Genomic DNA, 17,042 nt, shown 5'->3' with positions numbered 1-17,042 from the left:
AACAGTATGGCGATTTTTCCTAGCCATGCATGAATGAAAGCATATCACTCGCCTTTAGGTGTTTTTCTAATACATTGATATTTGCATCTTCCTTCCTAGCCTGCATGTTTGACTATCTTACAGGCTGCATGTAATAAGTATCACATCAGGGCCCTTCTTCTACTCAATTCACAACTGTTCTATCACGACATAGATAAGAAAGCTGCATCTGCTTTTGTTGTGTAGTGGTAATCAGGTTTACCTGACGTGTGAAAGCCCCATGCTTTGAAAGTACACAGTAACAAAGAAACCGATGACTTTTATAAAAAGGTGTCATGTGTGTCTCTTACTTTGCACAAAAAGTGCCAGAGATGACTTCATTTGCAGTCACTTGAAAAGTAGGGATTCTCCAATAAATGGTAAATGGTTGAAACAAATCTGAAGAAATGCATGACATACCTGTGTGTGTGTGTGTATGCATGTATGTATATATAGGGAGAGAGAGAGCGTCAATATAAACAGACTTTATTTCAATCAAGCTGTCTTTTCTATCCTTCAGGAGCAGAATGTTCTGATCATCAGCGCTCCAGAATGTAGTGTTTTCTTGGCAAGCATCACATATTGTGATGTGTTAGCTAAAAGTTCCATATCCTAGAGACTGATATATTCCTCTGTACTTGTACCTTGGGGATTCATCAAAACCTGGCATCATAAGCAGCTTTCTACTGCCACAGACTGGACAGCGAAACAATTTAAAATATCCCAGAAAAAGAAAATAAGCATGCTTAATCAGAGCTTTCTGGACAGGAAGGACATTTGAGCAAGTGAGGAATAAGCACTGCTTTTGTTAATTTGCATAGGCAGAATAGAGACTTCTGGGAAAAGGCCGAAATTACAGTCACAGAAAATGGCTGCATCTATAGAGAACGCTAAGAAGTGTTGGCAGCTTTTCCTCTGACCCTGGCCACTTTTACAAGCAATCCTATGATAGTCAGCAGGACCCACCCTAAAAAGGAAGGGGCATCCACTTGGACCCTTTCCACCTTTTCTAAATCTCGCCTGATCGAGCATGATTGAGCACTGATTGAGCAGATAAGCACATGTCATTCTCATTTCAGAAAGGTATTGGTTAGCTTGCTGCTAGCAGCTCAGTTATGTTATGATGTTAGAGGCTATGCAAGGAATGCTTTAGTCCAGCGATATGCAGTTTTTATTGCGCCTTGCATTCAGCAGGAAGATCTTTAGCTTGAATCTGTGGCCTAGGTATTCACCTTGGTATTTCTTTTGGCACAAAGTGAAGGAGTATTTGAGAGAAAATGCACAATGTGTTTCTTATGTTGTTATGAACAACTTGTTACTCTTTCTCATTAAGCTTCAGCCACTGCAGAAATATATAAATAAGGGCTGACTTCCTGTAAGACGTGTCCAAAGCTGGGACGGAATAAAAGGAGACACTTGTAAATGATAGTGCTATCGTTTGAGAAAGGGTAAGTTGAGACTGACTTTCATGCGTATTCACAGACCAAGCATCATAAAGATACCAGCATGATCTTCATTGCGGGCTTAGAGCCGGTATTAGCTTTTGAGAGGTAAGAGAATTTTGAGGGCTCGTTGGTCTAGGGGTATGATTCTCGCTTTGGGTGCGAGAGGTCCCGGGTTCAAATCCCGGACGAGCCCTTTTCTTGGTACTCTTTTCAAGTTGTTTTGAAGTTTGCGTTTCAAAACCAACATCAATTTTTTCTTTGCAGTAGTGGATAATTCTTTGCTAGAGTCTCATGCTTCAGCCCTGCCCAGTCTGAGCTAATACCAAACATCTGGTCTTGCATGGCATGTACGAGCGTTCAGCTAGGGATGTCGGGCAGGTTGCATGAAAGAAATCTAAAGCCAGAGGCCCATGGAATAGCCAGTTCGGAGCAGTTTCATTACAGAAAAATCAACTGTAGGTATCTGTTTCTGTAGTGTAGTGGTTATCAAGTTCGCCTCACACGCGAAAGGTCCCCGGTTCGAAACCGGGCAGAAACAGTTGTTATATTGTGTTGGCTACAATGTTGATAGGTGCCGTTTTGCCATGGAATTGTCCAAGCCCTGAAGATTATTTCATGCAATCTCGTTCCAAGAAAGGGAATTCTCTCAAAACACTAAAGTAATCGGCGTGTGGATGTATCTGTTGGTTCTCAGACCTTGCTTTCAAAAGAGCCCTGTAATCGGTTCACTGCTCACCTAGAACAAGCATTAACATGGAGAATTGTTGGCACCAACAGGAATCTTATTTTAGTGGAGTGTTTCTGGCTTTGAGTGCAGAGGCCCTCGGCTCAATTCCAAGATGATCCTTCTCAAGGTGATGATACAAATGCATTCTCACCTTTACGTTTAATGTCAGAATCATTTATTTCCAGTTGGTGGTGTAAGAATGTTTGCAACAGTATGGCGATTTTTCCTAGCCATGCATGAATGAAAGCATATCACTCGCCTTTAGGTGTTTTTCTAATACATTGATATTTGCATCTTCCTTCCTAGCCTGCATGTTTGACTATCTTACAGGCTGCATGTAATAAGTATCACATCAGGGCCCTTCTTCTACTCAATTCACAACTGTTCTATCACGACATAGATAAGAAAGCTGCATCTGCTTTTGTTGTGTAGTGGTAATCAGGTTTACCTGACGTGTGAAAGCCCCATGCTTTGAAAGTACACAGTAACAAAGAAACCGATGACTTTTATAATAAGGTGTCATGTGTGACTCTTACTTTGCACAAAAAGTACCAGAGATGACTTCATTTGCAGTCACTTGAAAAGTAGGGATTCTCCAATAAATGGTAAATGGTTGAAACAAATCTGAAGAAATGCATGACATACCTGTGTGTGTGTGTGTATGCATGTATGTATATATAGGGAGAGAGAGAGCGTCAATATAAACAGACTTTATTTCAATCAAGCTGTCTTTTCTATCCTTCAGGAGCAGAATGTTCTGATCATCAGCGCTCCAGAATGTAGTGTTTTCTTGGCAAGCATCACATATTGTGATGTGTTAGCTAAAAGTTCCATATCCTAGAGACTGATATATTCCTCTGTACTTGTACCTTGGGGATTCATCAAAACCTGGCATCATAAGCAGCTTTCTACTGCCACAGACTGGACAGCGAAACAATTTAAAATATCCCAGAAAAAGAAAATAAGCATGCTTAATCAGAGCTTTCTGGACAGGAAGGACATTTGAGCAAGTGAGGAATAAGCACTGCTTTTGTTAATTTGCATAGGCAGAATAGAGACTTCTGGGAAAAGGCCGAAATTACAGTCACAGAAAATGGCTGCATCTATAGAGAACGCTAAGAAGTGTTGGCAGCTTTTCCTCTGACCCTGGCCACTTTTACAAGCAATCCTATGATAGTCAGCAGGACCCACCCTAAAAAGGAAGGGGCATCCACTTGGACCCTTTCCACCTTTTCTAAATCTCGCCTGATCGAGCCTGATTGAGCACTGATTGAGCAGATAAGCACATGTCATTCTCATTTCAGAAAGGTATTGGTTAGCTTCCTGCTAGCAGCTCAGTTATGTTATGATGTTAGAGGCTATGCAAGGAATGCTTTAGTCCAGCGATATGCAGTTTTTATTGCGCCTTGCATTCAGCAGGAAGATCTTTAGCTTGAATCTGTGGCCTAGGTATTCACCTTGGTATTTCTTTTGGCACAAAGTGAAGGAGTATTTAAGAGAAAATGCACAATGTGTTTCTTATGTTGTTATGAACAACTTGTTACTCTTTCTCATTAAGCTTCAGCCACTGAAGAAATATATAAATAAGGGCTGACTTCCTGTAAGACGTGTCCAAAGCTGGGACGGAATAAAAGGAGACATTTGTAAATGATAGTGCTATCGTTTGAGAAAGGGTAAGTTGAGACTGACTTTCATGCGTATTCACAGACCAAGCATCATAAAGATACCAGCATGATCTTCATTGCGGGCTTAGAGCCGGTATTAGCTTTTGAGAGGTAAGAGGATTTTGAGGGCTCGTTGGTCTAGGGGTATGATTCTCGCTTTGGGTGCGAGAGGTCCCGGGTTCAAATCCCGGACGAGCCCTTTTCTTGGTACTCTTTTCAAGTTGTTTTGAAGTTTGCGTTTCAAAACCAACATCAATTTTTTCTTTGCAGTAGTGGATAATTCTTTGCTAGAGTCTCATGCTTCAGCCCTGCCCAGTCTGAGCTAATACCAAACATCTGGTCTTGCATGGCATGTACGAGCGTTCAGCTAGGGATGTCGGGCAGGTTGCATGAAAGAAATCTAAAGCCAGAGGCCCATGGAATAGCCAGTTCGGAGCAGTTTCATTACAGAAAAATCAACTGTAGGTATCTGTTTCTGTAGTGTAGTGGTTATCACGTTCGCCTCACACGCGAAAGGTCCCCGGTTCGAAACCGGGCAGAAACAGTTGTTATATTGTGTTGGCTACAATGTTGATAGGTGCCGTTTTGCCATGGAATTGTCCAAGCCCTGAAGATTATTTCATGCAATCTCGTTCCAAGAAAGGGAATTCTCTCAAAACACTAAAGTAATCGGCGTGTGGATGTATCTGTTGGTTCTCAGACCTTGCTTTCAAAAGAGCCCTGCAATCGATTCACTGCTCACCTAGAACAAGCATTAACATGGAGAATTGTTGGCACCAACAGGAATCTTATTTTAGTGGAGTGTTTCTGGCTTTGAGTGCAGAGGCCCTCGGCTCAATTCCAAGATGATCCTTCTCAAGGTGATGATACAAATGCATTGTCACCTTTACGTTTAATGTCAGAATCATTTATTTCCAGTTGGTGGTGTAAGAATGTTTGCAACAGTATGGCGATTTTTCCTAGCCATGCATGAATGAAAGCATATCACTCGCCTTTAGGTGTTTTTCTAATACATTGATATTTGCATCTTCCTTCTTAGCCTGCATGTTTGACTATCTTACAGGCTGCATGTAATAAGTATCACATCAGGGCCCTTCTTCTACTCAATTCACAACTGTTCTGTCACGACATAGATAAGAAAGCTGCATCTGCTTTTGTTGTGTAGTGGTAATCAGGTTTACCTGACGTGTGAAAGCCCCATGCTTTGAAAGTACACAGTAACAAAGAAACTGATGACTTTTATAAAAAGGTGTCATGTGTGTCTCTTACTTTGCACAAAAAGTGCCAGAGATGACTTCATTTGCAGTCACTTGAAAAGTAGGGATTCTCCAATAAATGGTAAATGGTTGAAACAAATCTGAAGAAATGCATGACATACCTGTGTGTGTGTGTGTACGCATGTATGTATATATAGGGAGAGAGAGAGCGTCAATATAAACAGACTTTATTTCAATCAAGCTGTCTTTTCTATCCTTCAGGAGCAGAATGTTCTGATCATCAGCGCTCCAGAATGTAGTGTTTTCTTGGCAAGCATCACATATTGTGATGTGTTAGCTAAAAGTTCCATATCCTAGAGACTGATATATTCCTCTGTACTTGTACCTTGGGGATTCATCAAAACCTGGCATCATAAGCAGCTTTCTACTGCCACAGACTGGACAGCGAAACAATTTAAAATATCCCAGAAAAAGAAAATAAGCATGCTTAATCAGAGCTTTCTGGACAGGAAGGACATTTGAGCAAGTGAGGAATAAGCACTGCTTTTGTTAATTTGCATAGGCAGAATAGAGACTTCTGGGAAAAGGCCGAAATTACAGTCACAGAAAATGGCTGCATCTATAGAGAACGCTAAGAAGTGTTGGCAGCTTTTCCTCTGACCATGGCCACTTTTACAAGCAATCCTATGATAGTCAGCAGGACCCACCCTAAAAAGGAAGGGGCATCCACTTGGACCCTTTCCACCTTTTCTAAATCTCGCCTGATCGAGCACTGATTGAGCAGATAAGCACATGTAATTCTCATGTCAGAAAGGTATTGGTTAGCTTGCTGCTAGCAGCTCAGTTATGTTATGATGTTAGAGGCTATGCAAGGAATGCTTTAGTCCAGCGATATGCAGTTTTTAATGCGCCTTGCATTCAGCAGGAAGATCTTTAGCTTGAATCTGTGGCCTAGGTATTCACCTTGGTATTTCTTTTGGCACAAAGTGAAGGAGTATTTAAGAGAAAATGCACAATGTGTTTCTTATGTTGTTATGAACAACTTGTTACTCTTTCTCATTAAGCTTCAGCCACTGAAGAAATATATAAATAAGGGCTGACTTCCTGTAAGACGTGTCCAAAGCTGGGACGGAATAAAAGGAGACACTTGTAAATGATAGTGCTATCGTTTGAGAAAGGGTAAGTTGAGACTGACTTTCATGCGTATTCACAGACCAAGCATCATAAAGATACCAGCATGATCTTCATTGCGGGCTTAGAGCCGGTATTAGCTTTTGAGAGGTAAGAGGATTTTGAGGGCTCGTTGGTCTAGGGGTATGATTCTCGCTTTGGGTGCGAGAGGTCCCGGGTTCAAATCCCGGACGAGCCCTTTTCTTGGTACTCTTTTCAAGTTGTTTTGAAGTTTGCGTTTCAAAACCAACATCAATTTTTTCTTTGCAGTAGTGGATAATTCTTTGCTAGAGTCTCATGCTTCAGCCCTGCCCAGTCTGAGCTAATACCAAACATCTGGTCTTGCATGGCATGTACGAGCGTTCAGCTAGGGATGTCGGGCAGGTTGCATGAAAGAAATCTAAAGCCAGAGGCCCATGGAATAGCCAGTTCGGAGCAGTTTCATTACAGAAAAATCAACTGTAGGTATCTGTTTCTGTAGTGTAGTGGTTATCACGTTCGCCTCACACGCGAAAGGTCCCCGGTTCGAAACCGGGCAGAAACAGTTGTTATATTGTGTTGGCTACAATGTTGATAGGTGCCGTTTTGCCATGGAATTGTCCAAGCCCTGAAGATTATTTCATGCAATCTCGTTCCAAGAAAGGGAATTCTCTCAAAACACTAAAGTAATCGGCGTGTGGATGTATCTGTTGGTTCTCAGACCTTGCTTTCAAAAGAGCCCTGCAATCGGTTCACTGCTCACCTAGAACAAGCATTAACATGGAGAATTGTTGGCACCAACAGGAATCTTATTTTAGTGGAGTGTTTCTGGCTTTGAGTGCAGAGGCCCTCGGCTCAATTCCAAGATGATCCTTCTCAGGGTGATGATACAAATGCATTGTCACCTTTACGTTTAATGTCAGAATCATTTATTTCCAGTTGGTGGTGTAAGAATGTTTGCAACAGTATGGCGATTTTTCCTAGCCATGCATGAATGAAAGCATATCACTCGCCTTTAGGTGTTTTTCTAATACATTGATATTTGCATCTTCCTTCCTAGCCTGCATGTTTGACTATCTTACAGGCTGCATGTAATAAGTATCACATCAGGGCCCTTCTTCTACTCAATTCACAACTGTTCTATCACGACATAGATAAGAAAGCTGCATCTGCTTTTGTTGTGTAGTGGTAATCAGGTTTACCTGACGTGTGAAAGCCCCATGCTTTGAAAGTACACAGTAACAAAGAAACCGATGACTTTTATAAAAAGGTGTCATGTGTGTCTCTTACTTTGCACAAAAAGTGCCAGAGATGACTTCATTTGCAGTCACTTGAAAAGTAGGGATTCTCCAATAAATGGTAAATGGTTGAAACAAATCTGAAGAAATGCATGACATACCTGTGTGTGTGTGTGTATGCATGTATGTATATATAGGGAGAGAGAGAGCGTCAATATAAACAGACTTTATTTCAATCAAGCTGTCTTTTCTATCCTTCAGGAGCAGAATGTTCTGATCATCAGCGCTCCAGAATGTAGTGTTTTCTTGGCAAGCATCACATATTGTGATGTGTTAGCTAAAAGTTCCATATCCTAGAGACTGATATATTCCTCTGTACTTGTACCTTGGGGATTCATCAAAACCTGGCATCATAAGCAGCTTTCTACTGCCACAGACTGGACAGCGAAACAATTTAAAATATCCCAGAAAAAGAAAATAAGCATGCTTAATCAGAGCTTTCTGGACAGGAAGGACATTTGAGCAAGTGAGGAATAAGCACTGCTTTTGTTAATTTGCATAGGCAGAATAGAGACTTCTGGGAAAAGGCCGAAATAACAGTCACAGAAAATGGCTGCATCTATAGAGAACGCTAAGAAGTGTTGGCAGCTTTTCCTCTGACCCTGGCCACTTTTACAAGCAATCCTATGATAGTCAGCAGGACCCACCCTAAAAAGGCAGGGGCATCCACTTGGACCCTTTCCACCTTTTCTAAATCTCGCCTGATCGAGCACTGATTGAGCAGATAAGCACATGTCATTCTCATTTCAGAAAGGTATTGGTTAGCTTGCTGCTAGCAGCTCAGTTATGTTATGATGTTAGAGGCTATGCAAGGAATGCTTTAGTCCAGCGATATGCAGTTTTTATTGCGCCTTGCATTCAGCAGGAAGATCTTTAGCTTGAATCTGTGGCCTAGGTATTCACCTTGGTATTTCTTTTGGCACAAAGTGAAGGAGTATTTAAGAGAAAATGCACAATGTGTTTCTTATGTTGTTATGAACAACTTGTTACTCTTTCTCATTAAGCTTCAGCCACTGAAGAAATATATAAATAAGGGCTGACTTCCTGTAAGACGTGTCCAAAGCTGGGACGGAATAAAAGGAGACACTTGTAAATGATAGTGCTATCGTTTGAGAAAGGGTAAGTTGAGACTGACTTTCATGCGTATTCACAGACCAAGCATCATAAAGATACCAGCATGATCTTCATTGCGGGCTTAGAGCCGGTATTAGCTTTTGAGAGGTAAGAGGATTTTGAGGGCTCGTTGGTCTAGGGGTATGATTCTCGCTTTGGGTGCGAGAGGTCCCGGGTTCAAATCCCGGACGAGCCCTTTTCTTGGTACTCTTTTCAAGTAGTTTTGAAGTTTGCGTTTCAAAACCAACATCAATTTTTTCTTTGCAGTAGTGGATAATTCTTTGCTAGAGTCTCATGCTTCAGCCCTGCCCAGTCTGAGCTAATACCAAACATCTGGTCTTGCATGGCATGTACGAGCGTTCAGCTAGGGATGTCGGGCAGGTTGCATGAAAGAAATCTAAAGCCAGAGGCCCATGGAATAGCCAGTTCGGAGCAGTTTCATTACAGAAAAATCAACTGTAGGTATCTGTTTCTGTAGTGTAGTGGTTATCACGTTCGCCTCACACGCGAAAGGTCCCCGGTTCGAAACCGGGCAGAAACAGTTGTTATATTGTGTTGGCTACAATGTTGATAGGTGCTGTTTTGCCATGGAATTGTCCAAGCCCTGAAGATTATTTCATGCAATCTCGTTCCAAGAAAGGGAATTCTCTCAAAACACTAAAGTAATCGGCGTGTGGATGTATCTGTTGGTTCTCAGACCTTGCTTTCAAAAGAGCCCTGCAATCGGTTCACTGCTCACCTAGAACAAGCATTAACATGGAGAATTGTTGGCACCAACAGGAATCTTATTTTAGTGGAGTGTTTCTGGCTTTGAGTGCAGAGGCCCTCGGCTCAATTCCAAGATGATCCTTCTCAGGGTGATGATACAAATGCATTGTCACCTTTACGTTTAATGTCAGAATCATTTATTTCCAGTTGGTGGTGTAAGAATGTTTGCAACAGTATGGCGATTTTTCCTAGCCATGCATGAATGAAAGCATATCACTCGCCTTTAGGTGTTTTTCTAATACATTGATATTTGCATCTTCCTTCCTAGCCTGCATGTTTGACTATCTTACAGGCTGCATGTAATAAGTATCACATCAGGGCCCTTCTTCTACTCAATTCACAACTGTTCTATCATGACATAGATAAGAAAGCTGCATCTGCTTTTGTTGTGTAGTGGTAATCAGGTTTACCTGACGTGTGAAAGCCCCATGCTTTGAAAGTACACAGTAACAAAGAAACCGATGACTTTTATAAAAAGGTGTCATGTGTGTCTCTTACTTTGCACAAAAAGTGCCAGAGATGACTTCATTTGCAGTCACTTGAAAAGTAGGGATTCTCCAATAAATGGTAAATGGTTGAAACAAATCTGAAGAAATGCATGACATACCTGTGTGTGTGTGTGTATGCATGTATGTATATATAGGGAGAGAGAGAGCGTCAATATAAACAGACTTTATTTCAATCAAGCTGTCTTTTCTATCCTTCAGGAGCAGAATGTTCTGATCATCAGCGCTCCAGAATGTAGTGTTTTCTTGGCAAGCATCACATATTGTGATGTGTTAGCTAAAAGTTCCATATCCTAGAGACTGATATATTCCTCTGTACTTGTACCTTGGGGATTCATCAAAACCTGGCATCATAAGCAGCTTTCTACTGCCACAGACTGGACAGCGAAACAATTTAAAATATCCCAGAAAAAGAAAATAAGCATGCTTCATCAGAGCTTTCTGGACAGGAAGGACATTTGAGCAAGTGAGGAATAAGCACTGCTTTTGTTAATTTGCATAGGCAGAATAGAGACTTCTGGGAAAAGGCCGAAATTACAGTCACAGAAAATGGCTGCATCTATAGAGAACGCTAAGAAGTGTTGGCAGCTTTTCCTCTGACCCTGGCCACTTTTACAAGCAATCCTATGATAGTCAGCAGGACCCACCCTAAAAAGGAAGGGGCATCCACTTGGACCCTTTCCACCTTTTCTAAATCTCACCTGATCGAGCCTCATTGAGCACTGATTGAGCAGATAAGCACATGTCATTCTCATTTCAGAAAGGTATTGGTTAGCTTGCTGCTAGCAGCTCAGTTATGTTATGATGTTAGAGGCTATGCAAGGAATGCTTTAGTCCAGCGATATGCAGTTTTTATTGCGCCTTGCATTCAGCAGGAAGATCTTTAGCTTGAATCTGTGGCCTAGGTATTCACCTTGGTATTTCTTTTGGCACAAAGTGAAGGAGTATTTGAGAGAAAATGCACAATGTGTTTCTTATGTTGTTATGAACAACTTGTTACTCTTTCTCATTAAGCTTCAGCCACTGCAGAAATATATAAATAAGGGCTGACTTCCTGTAAGACGTGTCCAAAGCTGGGACGGAATAAAAGGAGACACTTGTAAATGATAGTGCTATCGTTTGAGAAAGGGTAAGTTGAGACTGACTTTCATGCGTATTCACAGACCAAGCATCATAAAGATACCAGCATGATCTTCATTGCGGGCTTAGAGCCGGTATTAGCTTTTGAGAGGTAAGAGAATTTTGAGGGCTCGTTGGTCTAGGGGTATGATTCTCGCTTTGGGTGCGAGAGGTCCCGGGTTCAAATCCCGGACGAGCCCTTTTCTTGGTACTCTTTTCAAGTTGTTTTGAAGTTTGCGTTTCAAAACCAACATCAATTTTTTCTTTGCAGTAGTGGATAATTCTTTGCTAGAGTCTCATGCTTCAGCCCTGCCCAGTCTGAGCTAATACCAAACATCTGGTCTTGCATGGCATGTACGAGCGTTCAGCTAGGGATGTCGGGCAGGTTGCATGAAAGAAATCTAAAGCCAGAGGCCCATGGAATAGCCAGTTCGGAGCAGTTTCATTACAGAAAAATCAACTGTAGGTATCTGTTTCTGTAGTGTAGTGGTTATCAAGTTCGCCTCACACGCGAAAGGTCCCCGGTTCGAAACCGGGCAGAAACAGTTGTTATATTGTGTTGGCTACAATGTTGATAGGTGCCGTTTTGCCATGGAATTGTCCAAGCCCTGAAGATTATTTCATGCAATCTCGTTCCAAGAAAGGGAATTCTCTCAAAACACTAAAGTAATCGGCGTGTGGATGTATCTGTTGGTTCTCAGACCTTGCTTTCAAAAGAGCCCTGTAATCGGTTCACTGCTCACCTAGAACAAGCATTAACATGGAGAATTGTTGGCACCAACAGGAATCTTATTTTAGTGGAGTGTTTCTGGCTTTGAGTGCAGAGGCCCTCGGCTCAATTCCAAGATGATCCTTCTCAAGGTGATGATACAAATGCATTCTCACCTTTACGTTTAATGTCAGAATCATTTATTTCCAGTTGGTGGTGTAAGAATGTTTGCAACAGTATGGCGATTTTTCCTAGCCATGCATGAATGAAAGCATATCACTCGCCTTTAGGTGTTTTTCTAATACATTGATATTTGCATCTTCCTTCCTAGCCTGCATGTTTGACTATCTTACAGGCTGCATGTAATAAGTATCACATCAGGGCCCTTCTTCTACTCAATTCACAACTGTTCTATCACGACATAGATAAGAAAGCTGCATCTGCTTTTGTTGTGTAGTGGTAATCAGGTTTACCTGACGTGTGAAAGCCCCATGCTTTGAAAGTACACAGTAACAAAGAAACCGATGACTTTTATAATAAGGTGTCATGTGTGTCTCTTACTTTGCACAAAAAGTACCAGAGATGACTTCATTTGCAGTCACTTGAAAAGTAGGGATTCTCCAATAAATGGTAAATGGTTGAAACAAATCTGAAGAAATGCATGACATACCTGTGTGTGTGTGTGTATGCATGTATGTATATATAGGGAGAGAGAGAGCGTCAATATAAACAGACTTTATTTCAATCAAGCTGTCTTTTCTATCCTTCAGGAGCAGAATGTTCTGATCATCAGCGCTCCAGAATGTAGTGTTTTCTTGGCAAGCATCACATATTGTGATGTGTTAGCTAAAAGTTCCATATCCTAGAGACTGATATATTCCTCTGTACTTGTACCTTGGGGATTCATCAAAACCTGGCATCATAAGCAGCTTTCTACTGCCACAGACTGGACAGCGAAACAATTTAAAATATCCCAGAAAAAGAAAATAAGCATGCTTAATCAGAGCTTTCTGGACAGGAAGGACATTTGAGCAAGTGAGGAATAAGCACTGCTTTTGTTAATTTGCATAGGCAGAATAGAGACTTCTGGGAAAAGGCCGAAATTACAGTCACAGAAAATGGCTGCATCTATAGAGAACGCTAAGAAGTGTTGGCAGCTTTTCCTCTGACCCTGGCCACTTTTACAAGCAATCCTATGATAGTCAGCAGGACCCACCCTAAAAAGGAAGGGGCATCCACTTGGACCCTTTCCACCTTTTCTAAATCTCGCCTGATCGAGCCTGATTGAGCACTGATTGAGCAGATAAGCACATGTCATTCTCATTTCAGAAAGGTATTGGTTAGCTTCCTGCTAGCAGCTCAGTTATGTTATGATGTTAGAGGCTATGCAAGGAATGCTTTAGTCCAGCGATATGCAGTTTTTATTGCGCCTTGCATTCAGCAGGAAGATCTTTAGCTTGAATCTGTGGCCTAGGTATTCACCTTGGTATTTCTTTTGGCACAAAGTGAAGGAGTATTTAAGAGAAAATGCACAATGTGTTTCTTATGTTGTTATGAACAACTTGTTACTCTTTCTCATTAAGCTTCAGCCACTGAAGAAATATATAAATAAGGGCTGACTTCCTGTAAGACGTGTCCAAAGCTGGGACGGAATAAAAGGAGACACTTGTAAATGATAGTGCTATCGTTTGAGAAAGGGTAAGTTGAGACTGACTTTCATGCGTATTCACAGACCAAGCATCATAAAGATACCAGCATGATCTTCATTGCGGGCTTAGAGCCGGTATTAGCTTTTGAGAGGTAAGAGGATTTTGAGGGCTCGTTGGTCTAGGGGTATGATTCTCGCTTTGGGTGCGAGAGGTCCCGGGTTCAAATCCCGGACGAGCCCTTTTCTTGGTACTCTTTTCAAGTTGTTTTGAAGTTTGCGTTTCAAAACCAACATCAATTTTTTCTTTGCAGTAGTGGATAATTCTTTGCTAGAGTCTCATGCTTCAGCCCTGCCCAGTCTGAGCTAATACCAAACATCTGGTCTTGCATGGCATGTACGAGCGTTCAGCTAGGGATGTCGGGCAGGTTGCATGAAAGAAATCTAAAGCCAGAGGCCCATGGAATAGCCAGTTCGGAGCAGTTTCATTACAGAAAAATCAACTGTAGGTATCTGTTTCTGTAGTGTAGTGGTTATCACGTTCGCCTCACACGCGAAAGGTCCCCGGTTCGAAACCGGGCAGAAACAGTTGTTATATTGTGTTGGCTACAATGTTGATAGGTGCCATTTTGCCATGGAATTGTCCAAGCCCTGAAGATTATTTCATGCAATCTCGTTCCAAGAAAGGGAATTCTCTCAAAACACTAAAGTAATCGGCGTGTGGATGTATCTGTTGGTTCTCAGACCTTGCTTTCAAAAGAGCCCTGTAATCGGTTCACTGCTCACCTAGAACAAGCATTAACATGGAGAATTGTTGGCACCAACAGGAATCTTATTTTAGTGGAGTGTTTCTGGCTTTGAGTGCAGAGGCCCTCGGCTCAATTCCAAGATGATCCTTCTCAAGGTGATGATACAAATGCATTGTCACCTTTACGTTTAATGTCAGAATCATTTATTTCCAGTTGGTGGTGTAAGAATGTTTGCAACAGTATGGCGATTTTTCCTAGCCATGCATGAATGAAAGCATATCACTCGCCTTTAGGTGTTTTTCTAATACATTGATATTTACATCTTCCTTCTTAGCCTGCATGTTTGACTATCTTACAGGCTGCATGTAATAAGTATCACATCAGGGCCCTTCTTCTACTCAATTCACAACTGTTCTGTCACGACATAGATAAGAAAGCTGCATCTGCTTTTGTTGTGTAGTGGTAATCAGGTTTACCTGACGTGTGAAAGCCCCATGCTTTGAAAGTACACAGTAACAAAGAAACTGATGACTTTTATAAAAAGGTGTCATGTGTGTCTCTTACTTTGCACAAAAAGTGCCAGAGATGACTTCATTTGCAGTCACTTGAAAAGTAGGGATTCTCCAATAAATGGTAAATGGTTGAAACAAATCTGAAGAAATGCATGACATACCTGTGTGTGTGTGTGTACGCATGTATGTATATATAGGGAGAGAGAGAGCGTCAATATAAACAGACTTTATTTCAATCAAGCTGTCTTTTCTATCCTTCAGGAGCAGAATGTTCTGATCATCAGCGCTCCAGAATGTAGTGTTTTCTTGGCAAGCATCACATATTGTGATGTGTTAGCTAAAAGTTCCATATCCTAGAGACTGATATATTCCTCTGTACTTGTACCTTGGGGATTCATCAAAACCTGGCATCATAAGCAGCTTTCTACTGCCACAGACTGGACAGCGAAACAATTTAAAATATCCCAGAAAAAGAAAATAAGCATGCTTAATCAGAGCTTTCTGGACAGGAAGGACATTTGAGCAAGTGAGGAATAAGCACTGCTTTTGTTAATTTGCATAGGCAGAATAGAGACTTCTGGGAAAAGGCCGAAATTACAGTCACAGAAAATGGCTGCATCTATAGAGAACGCTAAGAAGTGTTGGCAGCTTTTCCTCTGACCATGGCCACTTTTACAAGCAATCCTATGATAGTCAGCAGGACCCACCCTAAAAAGGAAGGGGCATCCACTTGGACCCTTTCCACCTTTTCTAAATCTCGCCTGATCGAGCACTGATTGAGCAGATAAGCACATGTAATTCTCATTTCAGAAAGGTATTGGTTAGCTTGCTGCTAGCAGCTCAGTTATGTTATGATGTTAGAGGCTATGCAAGGAATGCTTTAGTCCAGCGATATGCAGTTTTTAATGCGCCTTGCATTCAGCAGGAAGATCTTTAGCTTGAATCTGTGGCCTAGGTATTCACCTTGGTATTTCTTTTGGCACAAAGTGAAGGAGTATTTAAGAGAAAATGCACAATGTGTTTCTTATGTTGTTATGAACAACTTGTTACTCTTTCTCATTAAGCTTCAGCCACTGAAGAAATATATAAATAAGGGCTGACTTCCTGTAAGACGTGTCCAAAGCTGGGACGGAATAAAAGGAGACACTTGTAAATGATAGTGCTATCGTTTGAGAAAGGGTAAGTTGAGACTGACTTTCATGCGTATTCACAGACCAAGCATCATAAAGATACCAGCATGATCTTCATTGCGGGCTTAGAGCCGGTATTAGCTTTTGAGAGGTAAGAGGATTTTGAGGGCTCGTTGGTCTAGGGGTATGATTCTCGCTTTGGGTGCGAGAGGTCCCGGGTTCAAATCCCGGACGAGCCCTTTTCTTGGTACTCTTTTCAAGTTGTTTTGAAGTTTGCGTTTCAAAACCAACATCAATTTTTTCTTTGCAGTAGTGGATAATTCTTTGCTAGAGTCTCATGCTTCAGCCCTGCCCAGTCTGAGCTAATACCAAACATCTGGTCTTGCATGGCATGTACGAGCGTTCAGCTAGGGATGTCGGGCAGGTTGCATGAAAGAAATCTAAAGCCAGAGGCCCATGGAATAGCCAGTTCGGAGCAGTTTCATTACAGAAAAATCAACTGTAGGTATCTGTTTCTGTAGTGTAGTGGTTATCACGTTCGCCTCACACGCGAAAGGTCCCCGGTTCGAAACCGGGCAGAAACAGTTGTTATATTGTGTTGGCTACAATGTTGATAGGTGCCGTTTTGCCATGGAATTGTCCAAGCCCTGAAGATTATTTCATGCAATCTCGTTCCAAGAAAGGGAATTCTCTCAAAACACTAAAGTAATCGGCGTGTGGATGTATCTGTTGGTTCTCAGACCTTGCTTTCAAAAGAGCCCTGCAATCGGTTCACTGCTCACCTAGAACAAGCATTAACATGGAGAATTGTTGGCACCAACAGGAATCTTATTTTAGTGGAGTGTTTCTGGCTTTGAGTGCAGAGGCCCTCGGCTCAATTCCAAGATGATCCTTCTCAGGGTGATGATACAAATGCATTGTCACCTTTACGTTTAATGTCAGAATCATTTATTTCCAGTTGGTGGTGTAAGAATGTTTGCAACAGTATGGCGATTTTTCCTAGCCATGCATGAATGAAAGCATATCACTCGCCTTTAGGTGTTTTTCTAATACATTGATATTTGCATCTTCCTTCCTAGCCTGCATGTTTGACTATCTTACAGGCTGCATGTAATAAGTATCACATCAGGGCCCTTCTTCTACTCAATTCACAACTGTTCTATCACGACATAGATAAGAAAGCTGCATCTGCTTTTGTTGTGTAGTGGTAATCAGGTTTACCTGACGTGTGAAAGCCCCATGCTTTGAAAGTACACAGTAACAAAGAAACCGA

The 17,042-nt window shown here is 41.6% G+C and overlaps 12 non-coding genes across 12 annotated transcripts; all 12 read left to right on the top strand.

Annotated features, from left to right (window-relative positions):
- Positions 1 to 1,584: 1,584 nt before the first annotated feature.
- On the top strand, positions 1,585 to 1,656 carry TRNAP-UGG (transfer RNA proline (anticodon UGG)). Its single transcript has one exon. It is a non-coding gene; the product is annotated as a tRNA-Pro (tRNA).
- A 2,325-nt stretch (positions 1,657 to 3,981) lies between these two features.
- TRNAP-UGG (transfer RNA proline (anticodon UGG)) lies at positions 3,982 to 4,053 on the top strand. The gene has a single exon. It is a non-coding gene; the product is annotated as a tRNA-Pro (tRNA).
- Positions 4,054 to 4,325: 272 nt separating this feature from the next.
- On the top strand, positions 4,326 to 4,398 carry TRNAV-CAC (transfer RNA valine (anticodon CAC)). Its single transcript has one exon. It is a non-coding gene; the product is annotated as a tRNA-Val (tRNA).
- A 1,970-nt stretch (positions 4,399 to 6,368) lies between these two features.
- Positions 6,369 to 6,440, top strand: TRNAP-UGG (transfer RNA proline (anticodon UGG)). Its single transcript has one exon. It is a non-coding gene; the product is annotated as a tRNA-Pro (tRNA).
- Positions 6,441 to 6,712: 272 nt separating this feature from the next.
- TRNAV-CAC (transfer RNA valine (anticodon CAC)) lies at positions 6,713 to 6,785 on the top strand. The gene has a single exon. It is a non-coding gene; the product is annotated as a tRNA-Val (tRNA).
- Positions 6,786 to 8,755: 1,970 nt separating this feature from the next.
- Positions 8,756 to 8,827, top strand: TRNAP-UGG (transfer RNA proline (anticodon UGG)). Its single transcript has one exon. It is a non-coding gene; the product is annotated as a tRNA-Pro (tRNA).
- A 272-nt stretch (positions 8,828 to 9,099) lies between these two features.
- TRNAV-CAC (transfer RNA valine (anticodon CAC)) lies at positions 9,100 to 9,172 on the top strand. Its single transcript has one exon. It is a non-coding gene; the product is annotated as a tRNA-Val (tRNA).
- A 1,980-nt stretch (positions 9,173 to 11,152) lies between these two features.
- On the top strand, positions 11,153 to 11,224 carry TRNAP-UGG (transfer RNA proline (anticodon UGG)). The gene has a single exon. It is a non-coding gene; the product is annotated as a tRNA-Pro (tRNA).
- A 2,325-nt stretch (positions 11,225 to 13,549) lies between these two features.
- TRNAP-UGG (transfer RNA proline (anticodon UGG)) lies at positions 13,550 to 13,621 on the top strand. The gene has a single exon. It is a non-coding gene; the product is annotated as a tRNA-Pro (tRNA).
- Positions 13,622 to 13,893: 272 nt separating this feature from the next.
- Positions 13,894 to 13,966, top strand: TRNAV-CAC (transfer RNA valine (anticodon CAC)). Its single transcript has one exon. It is a non-coding gene; the product is annotated as a tRNA-Val (tRNA).
- Positions 13,967 to 15,936: 1,970 nt separating this feature from the next.
- On the top strand, positions 15,937 to 16,008 carry TRNAP-UGG (transfer RNA proline (anticodon UGG)). Its single transcript has one exon. It is a non-coding gene; the product is annotated as a tRNA-Pro (tRNA).
- Positions 16,009 to 16,280: 272 nt separating this feature from the next.
- Positions 16,281 to 16,353, top strand: TRNAV-CAC (transfer RNA valine (anticodon CAC)). Its single transcript has one exon. It is a non-coding gene; the product is annotated as a tRNA-Val (tRNA).
- The last annotated feature ends 689 nt before the right edge of the window (positions 16,354 to 17,042 follow it).

This window comes from Triturus cristatus, chromosome 8, assembly GCF_964204655.1.
Source record: "Triturus cristatus chromosome 8, aTriCri1.1, whole genome shotgun sequence".
Lineage (NCBI taxonomy): Eukaryota > Metazoa > Chordata > Amphibia > Caudata > Salamandridae > Triturus > Triturus cristatus.
This window is presented reverse-complemented; position numbering and strand designations above follow the sequence as displayed.